Here is a 13,134-nt window from a genome sequence, read left to right on the forward strand (position 1 = left end):
AGGCCCGAGACTGTGGCTTCCTCTCTGCCTCCTCCTTCTGGCTCGTCAGGCATCTGTCCCTGTGACCCAGCCCAGCTCCCCACCACGGGGATCGGCACCCATACTCAGGCAGAGCATTCCCTTCGGGAAGCCACTACCTCTCTGCCTACCCCTCACTGCCTGCCATTTTCAGTTCTGTACCTAAGGTGAAGGAGAGGCCCAGAGCCCTGCCGTCCTGAAAAACCCTGCCGCCCTGACCCCATCTTCCTGCCTTGCCGCCCTGACCCCAGCCTTTGATCCTGGCTCTCATTCACCTCGAGCTTACCACTCCCCAAAACAGTGTCCTCACTGTGGCCTTCAGGGCTCGTCCACGCAGGGCCTCATCACCCTCTGCCCCCCACAGCCTTACCTGCAGATCCCAGAACACACCTTGACGGCTCAGGCCTCTGGACCTTCCCCAGGCACCCTCCGCCCCCCTCTGCTCTGCTCTGCCAGCCCTGTCAGTGTCTGCTTGCATTTCAGTCTCCCACCATCCAGGGAGTTTCACAGTGAGCAGGGGCTGATTCATCTCTGAGTCCCTAGTGCCCCAAACTGGGCCTGGCATGAAGTCAGCCTCACTAAATATTGGGACTTAAAGAAACGTGGTTGCACAGCGATGGGAATGTGCCTAACACTGCCTGACCACATCCTTACAAATGGCGAAGGCGGAGGTAAGCTCAGGGGTGAGCAAGTGCTTAGCATTCACAAAGCCCTGGATCCAATCCCCAGCGTGGAGGAGCAGAAGGAGAAAAGGTTAGGATGGTATATTTTCTTCTGTATAAACTTATGAGTTTATATTTTATCACAGTGTGTGTGTGTGTGTGTGTGTGTGTGTGTGTGTGTGTGTGTGTGTGTTACTGGGAATTGAACCCAGCAGCATTCTACCTCTGAGCTACACTCCTAGCCCTATTTTATTTTTTTTTATTTTGAAAAGGGTCTCAGTAAATTGCTTAGGGCCTTGCCAAATTGCTGAGGCTGGCCTCAAACCTGCAATCCTTCTGTCTCAGCCTCACAAGTACTGGGATTACAGGTATATGCATCACCACACCCAGCTACAGGTGTGTGTGTGTGTGTGTGTGTGTGTGTGTGTGTGTGTGTGTGTGTGTGGTACAGGAGGTGGAACCCAGGGGCATTCAACATTCAAGCTACACCCCCAGCCCTATTTTTTTTTTTTTTTGGTGGTACTGGGGTTCCTGGAAGCCCTTCTACCTCCGGGCTACACTCCCAGACCGATTTTATTTTTGGAAACAGGGTCTCCTAAGCCAGTATGCGTGGCTGGCTTTGAACCTGCGTGATCCTCCTGTCTCCGCCTCCCAAATGCGGGGATTACAAGCTTGGGCCACCATGCCCGGCATCCCCAGCCCTATTCATTCATTCTATCTTTCTTTCTTTCTTCCTTTCTCTCTTTCTTTCCTTTTTTCTTTCTTTCTTTCCTTCTTTCTTTCTTTCTTGTACTGGGGGTGGAACCCAGGGGCTTTTCTACCTCTGGACTATACTCCCAGACCTATTTTATACTTTATTTGGAAACAGGGTCGCACTAAGTTGCTGTATTCTTTATTTTGAAACTGGGTCTGAGTTGCAAAAGGGCCTCACTAAGTAGCTGAGGCTGTCTGCCAACCGAGATCCTACTGTCTCAGCCTCCTAAATGCTGGGATTACAAGTGTGTGCCACTATGCCTGGATATTTCTCTTACTTTATTTATTTTTTATTTATTTTTGTGGTACTGGGGATGGAACCCAGGAGCTTTCTACCCCTGAGCACCCAGCCCCATATTATTATTATTATTATTATTATTATTATTATTATTATTATTAATTTGTGGTACTGGGGATGGAACCCAGGGGCATTCTACCTCTAAGTGACACCCCAGCCCTATTTTTTATTCTTTATTTTTTGAAACAGGGTCTCACTGAGTTGCAAAGGGCCTCACTAAGTAGCTGAAGCTGGCTTTGAAACTGTGCAATCCTGTCTCAGCCTCCCAAATGCTGGGATTACAAACTGGCACCACCATGTTTGGCCTCTATTTTTTATATTTGAAACAGGGTCTCACTGAGTTGCAAAAGGCCTCACTAGGTAGTAGCTGAGGCTGGCCTCAAAGTGCGATCCTCCTATCTCAGTCTCCCAAATGCTGGGATTACAAGTGTGCCACCATGCCCAGCTGTTTTTTTTTCTTACTTAAAAAAAAAAATTGTAGTGGGAACTGAGCATGGTGATACACACCTGTAAGTAAGTAAGTAAGAGAATATCCAAGAACAGTGGTGCATGCCTATAATCCCAGTACTTGGGAGGCTAGGACAGGAGGTTCACAGGTTTGAGAACAGAACAGTAATTTAGCAAGACCTTGTTTCAAAATAAAATAGGACTGGGGGTATAGCTCAGAGGTAGAACGCTCCTGGGTTTGATCTTTAGTACCATGAAGCGGGAGGAGAGAGTAAAAGAAACGTAAAGTCAAAGTGTACTTACACCACCTGTCATGTAACAAGTGGTCAAAATTCCAAGTGTCTGAGAAACAGAAAATGTTGGTGGGACTGTGTAAATGAATACCAGTTCTGACAGCAGGTACTAGGACAAAGCACACACATTCTTTGAAATTCCACTTCTAGAATTTTCTCCTATAGATATGTTGACTCATGGGCAAAATAATAGACATTCAAGGTTTATCAGTATAGCATGTTCCAAAAGATTAGAAACAACTGAAATGTTTGTGGGTAGGTGGCTACTTATGTCAGTTATGACATGATTTCATGTAATAAAATAGTATAATATGTAGCCATGAAAAAAGGGGGCTAGCAGGTATGTTGGCAGACGCTTGTCATCCCAGTACTTGGGACGCTGAGGCAGGACGATCGCAGGCTCATGGCCAGGCTCAGCTACTTAGTGAGGCCCTCTGCAACTTAGACCCTGTTTCAAAATAAAGAATAAAAAGTAGTGCTGGGTTGGGAGTCTGAGACAGGAGGATCACAGATTTGTGGCCAGCCTCAGCTACTTACTGAGGCCCTCCATAACTGAGACCCTGTTTCAAAAGAAAGAACAAAAAATAGGGCTGGGGGTGTAGCTTGGGGTAGAATGCCCCTGGGTTCCATCCCCAGTACCGAAAAAAGAAAAAGAAGGGCTATTTATTTATTTATTTATTTTGGTGGTACTGGGGTTCCTGGCTACCTCCAGGCTACACTCTCAGACACCTATTTTTTATATTTTTATTTGGAAACAGGGTCTCTTACGCCAGCACAGCTGGCTTCAAACCTGCGCGATCCTCCTATCTCTGCCTCCCAAGCGCGGGGATGACAAGCGTGCCCACCACGCCCGGCCTGAAGGGGCTCTTCAAATACATGTGCAGAATCCAGTCAGTATCTCGTGTGTGCGTGCGTGTGCATGTGTGTGTTACTAAGGATTGGACTCAGGGACATTCTACCTCTAAGCTACACCCCCAGCCCCGTTTTAGTTTTTGTTTTGAAACAGGGTTTTGCTAGATTGCTGAGATCTCACTACTGACTGAGGCTGTCCTCCAGCCTGTGATCCTCTTGTCTGTCTCCTAAATACTGGGATCACAGGTGTGCGCCACCATGCCTGTCTCATTTTAACTTTTTTATTTTATTTATTTATTTATTTATTTATTTTTGGTGGTACTGGGGATGGAACCCTTCTCCAGACTACACTCCGAGACCTATTTTATATTTTTATTTGGAAACAGGGTCTCTTCAGCCAGCGCGATTGGCTCCGAACCAGCGCTATCCTCCTGTCTCCACCTCCAAAGTGCCGGGATTACAAGCGTGCGCCACCACGCCCGGCAACTATTTAATTTAATTTAATTTTATTTTATTTTGTGGAAATGGGGGTTGAATCCAGGAACATTGTACCTCTGAGATATACCCCAGCCCTATTTCTTATTCTTTGTTTTGAAACAGGGTCTTACTAAGTTGTGGAGGGCCTCACTAAGTAGCTGAGGCTGGGCATTACGATCGTGTGCCATGAAGCACAACCTCATTCTAACTTTAAAAAGTGAGGTGCAGCCGGGCGTGGTGGCGCATGCTTGTAATCCCGGTACTTGGGAGGCTGAGACAGGAGGATCATGGGTTCAAAGCCAGCCTCAGCAATTTAGCAAGGCTTTCAGCAACCTAGTGAGACCCTGTTTCCAATAAGAAAATTGTGCTGGGGGAGTAGCTTGGAGGTAAAATGTCTCTGGGTTCAATCCCCAGTACCAAAAATATATACATCAGTGTGTGTGTGTGTGTGTGTGTGTGTGTGTGTGTGTGTGTATGTGTGTGTTATTGGGGATGGAACCCAGGGGCATTTTACCTCCAAGTTACACTCTCAGTCCTATTTTATTCTTTTTATTTTTTTCACTGTTAGGGATGGAACCCAAGGGCATTCTACCTCCAAGGTACACCCCCAGACCTATCCTTATTTTTGTAATAGGATTTCAGTAAGTTGCAGAGGGCTTCATGAGATTGTTGAGGCTGGCCACGAACCTGCAATCATCCTGTCTCAGCCTCCAAAGTACTGGGATTACAAGTGTGCACCACCATCCCTGGCTCTTTGGTACTTTTTAAATTCTGTCCCATGTGTATGTATTACCTATTCCAAATAATACATTAAAATTATGTGTGTGTGCCAGGCATGGTGGCGCATGCTTGTAATCCCAGCGTTCAGGAGGCTGAGACCAGAGGATTGCGCTTCGCAGACAGCCTCAGCTACTTAGTGAGGCCCTTGGCAATTCAATGAGACCCTGTTTCAAAATAAAGAATAAAAAATAAGACTAGGAGTGTAATTCAAAGGTAGAATGCCCCTGGGTTCCATCCCTAGTACCGCAATAAAATAAAATAAATAAAATAGGGCTGGAGGAGTGTAACTTGGAGGTAGAACGCCCCTGGGCTCAATCCACAGCAGCATAAAAGAAGAATAACAGAGAATTCCAATGCAGAATGGTCACTGTAGTGACTAGAGATGGTCACAAGCCATGGAGCTCCGCCATCTTTTCCCAGAGGAAGTGAGATCTGCAGAAGAGGAGGAGCCATCCAGAACCAGTGTGGGCAAGAGTGTCCTAGACAGGCCAGTGCACAGGTGGGAGGCCGTCAGGAGCCTTGAATATTTAAAGAGTGGGTCTAGCCAGCTGGGTGTGATGGTGCATGCCTGTAATCCCAATATTTGGGAGGCTGAGACAGGAGAATTGCAAGTTTGAGGTCAGCCTCAGCAATCTAGGGAGACCCTTTTTCAAAATAAAAAATATGAAAGAACCTGGAGTGTAGCTTGAAGGTAGAATACTCCTGGGTTCAATCCCTAGTGCCAAAATAAGAGAGGGGGATTCAGGCGCAATGGCACATGCTTGTAATCCCAGTACTTCGGAGTCTGAGACGGGAGGATAGCAGCTTCAAGGCCAGCCTCAGCAACTTAGCATGGCCCTCAGCAATTTAATGAGAACCTGTTTCAAAATAAGACATAAAATAGGCTGAACCAGGAGGATGGCACAGGTTCAAAGTCAACTTCAGCTACTTAATGAGACCGCAGTTCACGGACAGCCTCAGCTACTTAGTGAGGCCCTCTGCAACTTAGTGAGACCCTGTTTCAAAATAAAGAATAAAAAATAGGGCTGGGGGTGCCACTCAGAGATAGAATGCCCCTGGGTTCCATCCCCAGTACCACAAAAAAAGTAAAATAGGGCTGGTAGTGTAGCTCAGAGGTAGAATGCCCTGAGTTATATCTCCAATAAGTACCGCACACAAAAATAAAATAAAAAGAGGGAGTAGCAGAACCAGCATGGCATGTGTGCTAGGGAGGGGTAGAGGAGGGTGAGAAAGTTTGAGGTGGGCAACGGGCAGAGCTGGCCATCAGGGGTCTTGTGGGAAAAGATGCAAAGTTCAAAGTTCATACCAGACCCGGTCTAGCCAGCCGGGCGTGGTGGCGCACGCTTGTGATCCCCGGCTTGGGAGGCCGAGACAGGAGGATCGCATGGGTTCGAAGCCAGCCTCAGCTACTCAGTGAGGCTCTCGGCAACTTAGTGAGACCCTGTTTCCAAATAAAATAGAAAATAGGTCTGGGAGTGTAGCCCGGAGGTAGAAAGCCCCTGGGTTCCACCCCCAGTACCACCAAAAAAAGAAAAACCAAACAAAGTTCATACCAGCAGCAGTGAGACTGCCGCTGGAGGGTTTTTTTTTGTTGTTGTTTGTTTGTATATTTTGTTTTGTTTTTATGTTTTTTGTTTTGTGGGTCTGGGGATGGAACCCGGGGCATTCAACCTCCGAACTACACCCCCTGCCCTATTTTTTATTCTTTATTTTGAAACCGGGTCTCACTGAGTTGCAGAGGGCCTCACTAAGTAGCTGAGGCTGCCCTCGAACCGCGATCCTCCTGCCTCAGCCTCCCGAGTGCTGGGATCACAAGCGTGCGCACCGCGCCCGGCCCCACTGGGGGGGTCTAAACGGCAGATCTACACGTTCTAGTTGACTCTGGCTGGTGGTTGGCAAATGGATCTTTGGGGGAACAACAAACAAACACATTTTAATAATAAAATAATAAAATTAATAGGTTAATTAGGCCAAAGGCTGTGGCCATAAGCCAGATGAAACACTATCTTGGCTTGAATCAGGAGGGAATCGTAAAGGTGGAGACAAATAGATAGACTTGAGATTTCTGTTGAAAGTGGAGCCAGCAGGATTTTTTGTGTGTGTTGTGTATGTGTGCGCTGAAGAGTAAACCCAGGAGAATTCTTCCACCAAACTCCATCCCCCGCTCTATTTTTAATTTCTTATTTGGAAACAGGGTCTTGCTAAGTTGCTGAGGCTGGCCTTTAACCTGCGGTCCTCCTATCTCAGCCTCCCAGGTACTGGATTACAAGGGTGCACCACCACGCCAGTTAAGCCAACAGGTCTTAATTTGGGGCTTGTTGGGTAAGACAGAGAAGGATCTGGGACGAACCCTAGGCTTCTGTGTTGAGCAGAGCATTCAGAGGAATGGGAAGTCCAAGCAGTGAAAGGAAAAAAGAGAAGCAGCAGGTTTGGAGTAGGAGAATTAAGAGCCTCACTTGGGAACTCTCGCATTTAAGATGTTTTTTGGACATAGACATCAAGCAGGAAGTTGGCTATGGGAGTCTGGAGCTCCAAGGAGAGGTCTGGGCTGGAAATATACATTTGTGAGTCACCAGCATATAGATGGTATTTAAAGCCATGAGCCTGGATGAGATCACCTAGGGAGCGAGAATATGGATAGAAAAGAGAAGACCCGAGGCTGAGCTGGCGAGAGGAGTCTCCAGAAGCCGGGAGAGGGCTCGCTCTGGCCAAGCCAAGCAGCATCAGCGAGGCTGTATCAGAAGAGGCCGAAGAATCCATAAGGTGGAGGAGTCAGCCAGGCGTGGTGACGTGCACCTGTGATCCCAGCACTCGGGAGGCGGAGACAGGAGCATCACAGGTTGAAGGCAAGACCCTGCTTCCAAATAAAACAATAAAAATGAGGCTGTGGGTGTAACGCAGAGGTAGAATGCTCCTAAATTCAATCCCAGTAACACACACACACACACACGCACGCACGCACGCACTTGAAAGAGTGAGACTGCAGGTGTAGACACTCTGTGGTTGTCCATACTGAAAACATGTCCATCCGTGGGCTCTCTCTCTCTCTCTCACTTGTGATCCCCAGTGGCATAAAACATGTCTTGGTGGTTTCTACCTAAGCCACAGATGGAATCCAGCCCAGCACAGGAGATCCATAGGTTTGTTTGTTTGTTTTGTTTTGTTTTTGGTACTGGGGATTGAACCCAGGAACGAACATTCTGCTTCTCAGCTACACCTCCAGCCTTTTTTTTTTTTTTTTGGAAACAAGAGTCTAAGTTACCATGCACTGGCCTCAAACCTGTGATCCTCCTGTCTCATCCTCCTAAGTACTGAGATTATAGGCATGAGCAATGGTGCACTGTGCCTGAATTATTTATTTATTTATTTACTTATTTATTTTGCAGCACTGGGGGTGGAACCCAGGGGCATTCTACCCCCTAGCTACACCCCTTGCCCTGTTTTTTACTCTTTAGTTTGAAACAGGGTCTCACTGAGTTGCAAAGGGCCTCACTAAGTAGCTGAGGCTGTCTGTAAACTGAGATCCTCCTGTCTCAGCCTTCCTTATGCTGGGATTACAAGTGTGCGCCACCATGCCTGGCTTTCTTCTTTTTCTTTTTCTTTTCTTTTCTTTGTGGTTCTGGGCACTTAACCCGGGATCAGTCTACCCCTGAGCTATATCCCAGCCCTATTTTATTTTGAAATAGGGTCTGGCTGAATTGCTGAGGCTAGTCATCAATCTGTGAGCCTCCTGTCTCAGCCTCCAAGTACTGGGAGCGTTACCACCACTCCCAGCTTCTATTTCCCATTGTATTACCTTTCTTGACTTTTTTCTTGTTTAGGAAATAGAAGCTGATCCTGGCAAGTACCTCCCAAGGATTGCTGTGACAGGTGGGCTGGCAGTTTGGGGTCCCTGAGAGCAGGGAAGATAGAGAGGGATCCCTGGGAGAAGGAGCTGCCATCTGTGGAGCAGAGGCCCCACACACGCTGGTTTTGGGGCACGTCACAGAACTGGGTCTCTGGAGGCTGTGGAACAGGCATCCCTTTAGAAAGATCAAAGAGACCCTGAGATGTCCTTGGCCAGTGTGGGCGGGGTCACAACTGTGACAGGCAGGCCTACCTGCCAGTTAGAGGGCAGCTAACTCTCACAAACTGAAATGAGGCCATGGGGGTGAAGATGGCTGCGGGGAAGTGACCGAGAGAGAAAAACAGGCCGGGTGCAGTGGCGGTAATCCCAGCTGCGCAGAGTCAGGGGAACCCAAATTTGAGACCAGCCTGGACAACTTTGTGAGACTCCCAAAATAAAAATAAAAGCCCTTGGGAGGCTGAGTCAGGGGGATCACAGGTTCAAGACCAGCCTCGGCAACTTAGCGAAGCCCTCTGCAACTTAATGAGACACCGTTTCAAAGTAGGTAAAATAGGAGGCAGGCGTGGTGGTACATGCTTGGAATCCCAGTACCTGGGAGGCTGAGACAGGAGGATCAGAGGTTCAAGGCCAGCCTCAGCAGCTTAGTGAAGCCTTCCACAACTTAGTGAAACTGTTTCAGAAAAAAATGGGGCTACCAGGCCCTTTGCAACACTTGAATCCTAGTACTTGGGAGACTGAAACAGGAGAATCACAGGTTCCAAATTAGCCTCAGTAACTTGGTGAGATTCTCAACAACCAAGCAAGATGCCTTTTCAAAACAACAACAAAACAATAAACTATAAAAAAGCTCAGAGGGAGGGTAGAATGCCTCTGGAATCAATCCTCTATACCACAAAAAAAAAAAAAAAAAAAAAAAAGCTTTTCTAGCCCAAAGAAATAGTCTCTTCTACTTCTTTTTTTAAATAAATTATTGAGCCGGGCGTGGTGGCACATGCTTGTAATCCCCGCGCTTGGGAGGCAGAGACAGGAGAATCGCACAGGTTTGAAGCCAGCCACGCGTGCTGGCTTAGGAGACCCTGTTTCCAAATAAAAATGTAAAAATGTAAAAATAGGTCTGGGAGTGTAGCCTGGAGGTAGAAGGGCTTCCAGGAACCCCAGTACCACCAAATAAATAAATAAATAAATAATAATTGATTCATAACATTCAGAATCAGTGTGGTGGTGATGCTTGTAATCCCCGCGCTTGGAAGGCAGAGACAGGAGGATTGCACTAGTTCGAAGCCAGCCATACTGGCTTAAGAGACCCTGTTTCCAATTAAAAATATAAAATGGGTCCGGGAGTGTAGACCGTAGTTAGAAGAGTTTCCGGGAACCCCAGTACCACCAAAAAAAAAAAAAAAAAAAATCAGGCTGGGGGTGTAGCTTGGAGGTAAGCCCTGGGTTCGATCCCCAGCACCACACACACAAAAAAATAGGGCTGAGAGTGTAGCTCAGTGGTAGAATGCCCTTGGGTTCAATCCCTAGCACCATAAAATAAGTAAATAAGTTAATGAATTAAAAATAAGCCGGGTGTGGTGGCACACGCTTGTAATCCCTGCGCTTGGGAGGCAGAGACAGGAGGATCGCGCAGGTTCGAAGTCAGCCGTGCTGGTTTAAGAGACCCTGTTTCCAAATAAAAATATAAAAATGGGTCTGGGAGTATAGCCCGGAGGTAGAAGGGTTTCCAGGAACCCCAGTACCACCTAAATAAATAAATAAATAAATAAATAAATAAATAAATAAAATGAAGCTAGCCGGGCTTTGTGGCGCACGCTGTAATCTCAGTACTTAGGAGGCTGAGACAGGAGGATCGCAGGTTCGTGGCCAGCCTCAGCTACCTAGTGAGGCCCTCTGCAATTTAGTGAGACCCTGTTTCAAAATAAAGAATAAAGCTGGCTTTGGTGGCACACACTTGTAATCCCAGCATTTGGGAGGCTGAGACAGGAGGATCAAGTTTCACAGACAGCCTCAGCTACTTAGCGAGGCCCTTTGCAACTCAGTGAGACCCTGTTTCAAAAATAAAAGAATAAAATATAGGGCTGAGAGTGTAGCTTGGAGGTAGAATGCCCCTGGGTTTCCTCCCCAGTACCGCAAAAAAAAAAAAAAAAGGAATAATTGAGGCTGGATATGGTGGTGTATGCTTGTAATCCCAGTACTTGGGAGACTGAGAGAGGAGGATCACAGGTTCATAGCCAGCCTCAGCAACTTAGTGAGACCATTTCAAAAATAAAAAGTAAAATAGGAGCCAGGCGGGGTGGCGCACACTTGTAATCCCCGCGCTTGGGAGGCAGAGACAGGAGGATCGCGCAGGTTTGAAGCCAGCCGCGGGTGCTGGCTTAGGAGACCCTGTTTCCAAATAAAGATGTAAAAATAGGTCTGGGAGTGTAGCCCGGAGGTAGAAGGGCTTCCAGGAACCCCAGTACCACCAAAAAAAAAAAAAAAAAAAAAGTAAAATAGGGCTGAGTGTGTAGCTCAGTGGTAGAATGCCCTTGGGTTAAATCCCCAGTACCACCAAACTAAATAAATAAGTGAAAAGGGCCAGGGAGCTGGGCATGGTGGTGCACACCTGTAACCCCAGTACTTAGGAGGCTGAGACCAAATTCTTTTCTTTTTTGCGGGGGTCTAGGGGTAGAACCCAGGGGCATTCGACTTCCGAGCTACACCTCCTGCCCTATTTTTTATTCTTTATTTTGAAACCGGGTCTCACTGAGTTGCAAAGGGCCTCACTAAGTAGCTGAGGTTGTCCGCGAACCGCGATCCTCCAGTCTCAGCCTCCTGAATGCTGGGATTACAAGCGTGCGCCACCACGCGCACCTGGCCAAATTATTTTCTTTTTATTTCTTCCTCTTCCTCTTCCTCTTCCTCCTCCTCCTCCTCCTCCTCCTCCTTCTTTCTTATTCTTCTTCCTTCTTTCTTCCTCCTTCTTCTTTTGTAGTACTGGGGATTGAACTCAGAGGCATTTTACCTTTAAGCTACACCCCCAATCCTGTTATTATTTATTTATTTATTTATTTATTTATTTATTTTGCAGGTCTGGGGATGGAACCCAGGGACTTTCTACCTCCAAGTTACACCCCCTGCCCTATTTTTAATTCTTTTTCTTCAGATGTGGGTCCGTCTTATTGTAGGGACATGGAGGCAGAGAAGAGTAGCTGAGTTCAGAGTGGTGAAGTGGGGATGCTGCCAGGACGGGGAGGGCAGTGGCGGGCGCGCTTGGTGGCGAGTTACTGAGGGAGCCCGAGGCTGGGGCCACGTCCCGGGAGGAGGCAGGCCGGGGACATGGGCAGCACCCGGGCTTCAGGCACAGGCCAGCCCTCCTTACTTTCGGGTGCCCAGTACCAGGGCGACGATGAACCCCACAACCAGCAGGAACATGGCGACAGACAGCAGCACTGTGATGACCACCATGCCCCCTGCTCGGGCCATTCCCAGCCCAGGAGACTCCATATTCTTCCATGGAAGTGTGGACACTGGGATCTCTCTGCTGGACTCTGTGGAGGTCCCCTTCTATGCTTTGTAGGAAATGCTTTGAGGTGGGGTTAGGGAGACAGAGTAGAGGACCCCTAGTAAGTATCTGGGGCCTAGAGGAGGAGGAGCTCTCTTATTCTTTATTTTGAAACAGGGTCTCACTAAGTTGCAAAGGGCTTCACTAAGTAGCTGAGGCCATCTGCGAACCATGATCCTTCTGGTCTCAGCCTCCTGAATGCTGGGGTTACAAACGTGCGCCACCACGCCCAGCTAGTTATTTATTTATTTATTTATTTATTTATTTATTTATTTATTGTGGCACTAGGCATTGAACCCAGAGGCATCCTACCTCTAAGCTACACCCCCAGCCCTATTTTATTTTTATTTTGAAACAGGGTCTCACTAAGTTAATGAGAGTCTCACTACTTGCTGAGTCTGTTGTCCAACCTGCAATTGTCCTCCCTCAGCCTCCCAAGTACTGGAATTACAAGTGTGCACCACCACATCTGGCTCCTATTTTATTTATTTTGAAATAGGGTCTAAGTTGCAGAGAGTCTCACTAAGTTGCTAAAACTGATCTTGAACCTGTGATCCTCCTGTCTCAGCCTCCCAAGTACTGATATTTCAGGCATGCACCACCGTGCCTGACTGAGACCCTGTTTCAAAATTAAAAAAAAAAAAAATTAACTAGGGCTGGGGCTGTAGCTCAAAGGCAGACAGTCCTTAGTTTCAATCTCCATCACCACACACAAAGGGGAGGGCTGGGAACGTAGCTCAGTGGTAGATCGCCCCTGGGTTCCATCCCTAGTACTGAGGAGGTAAGAGAGAAGGGAGGGGAGAGGAGGGGAGGGGAGAGGAGAGGGGAGGGGAGAGGAGGGGAGGGGAGAGGAGGGGAGAGGAGAGGAGAGGAGAGGAGAGAGGAGGGGAGGGGAGCGGAGGGGAGGGGAGGGGAGGGGAGAGGAGAGGAGGGGAGAGAGGAGGGGAGGAGAGGGGAGGGGGAGGAGGGGAGGAAAGGAAGGGAGGGGAGAGGAGAGGGGAGGGGAGGGGAGGAGAGGAGAGAGAAGCAGGAACTATGGTGGGGCATTTGGGGATGGATGAGGGTCTCTCTAAAGAGGAAACTGAGAAGCATTGAGGGGGTCTGCAGAGGCTGTGCAGACAGCCCAGAGGCCTGCCTTGGAATGGGCCGGAGGGTTTCTCTGA

The sequence above is a fragment of the Muscardinus avellanarius genome (genome assembly GCF_963383645.1).
Source record: "Muscardinus avellanarius genome assembly, chromosome: 10".
Lineage (NCBI taxonomy): Eukaryota > Metazoa > Chordata > Mammalia > Rodentia > Gliridae > Muscardinus > Muscardinus avellanarius.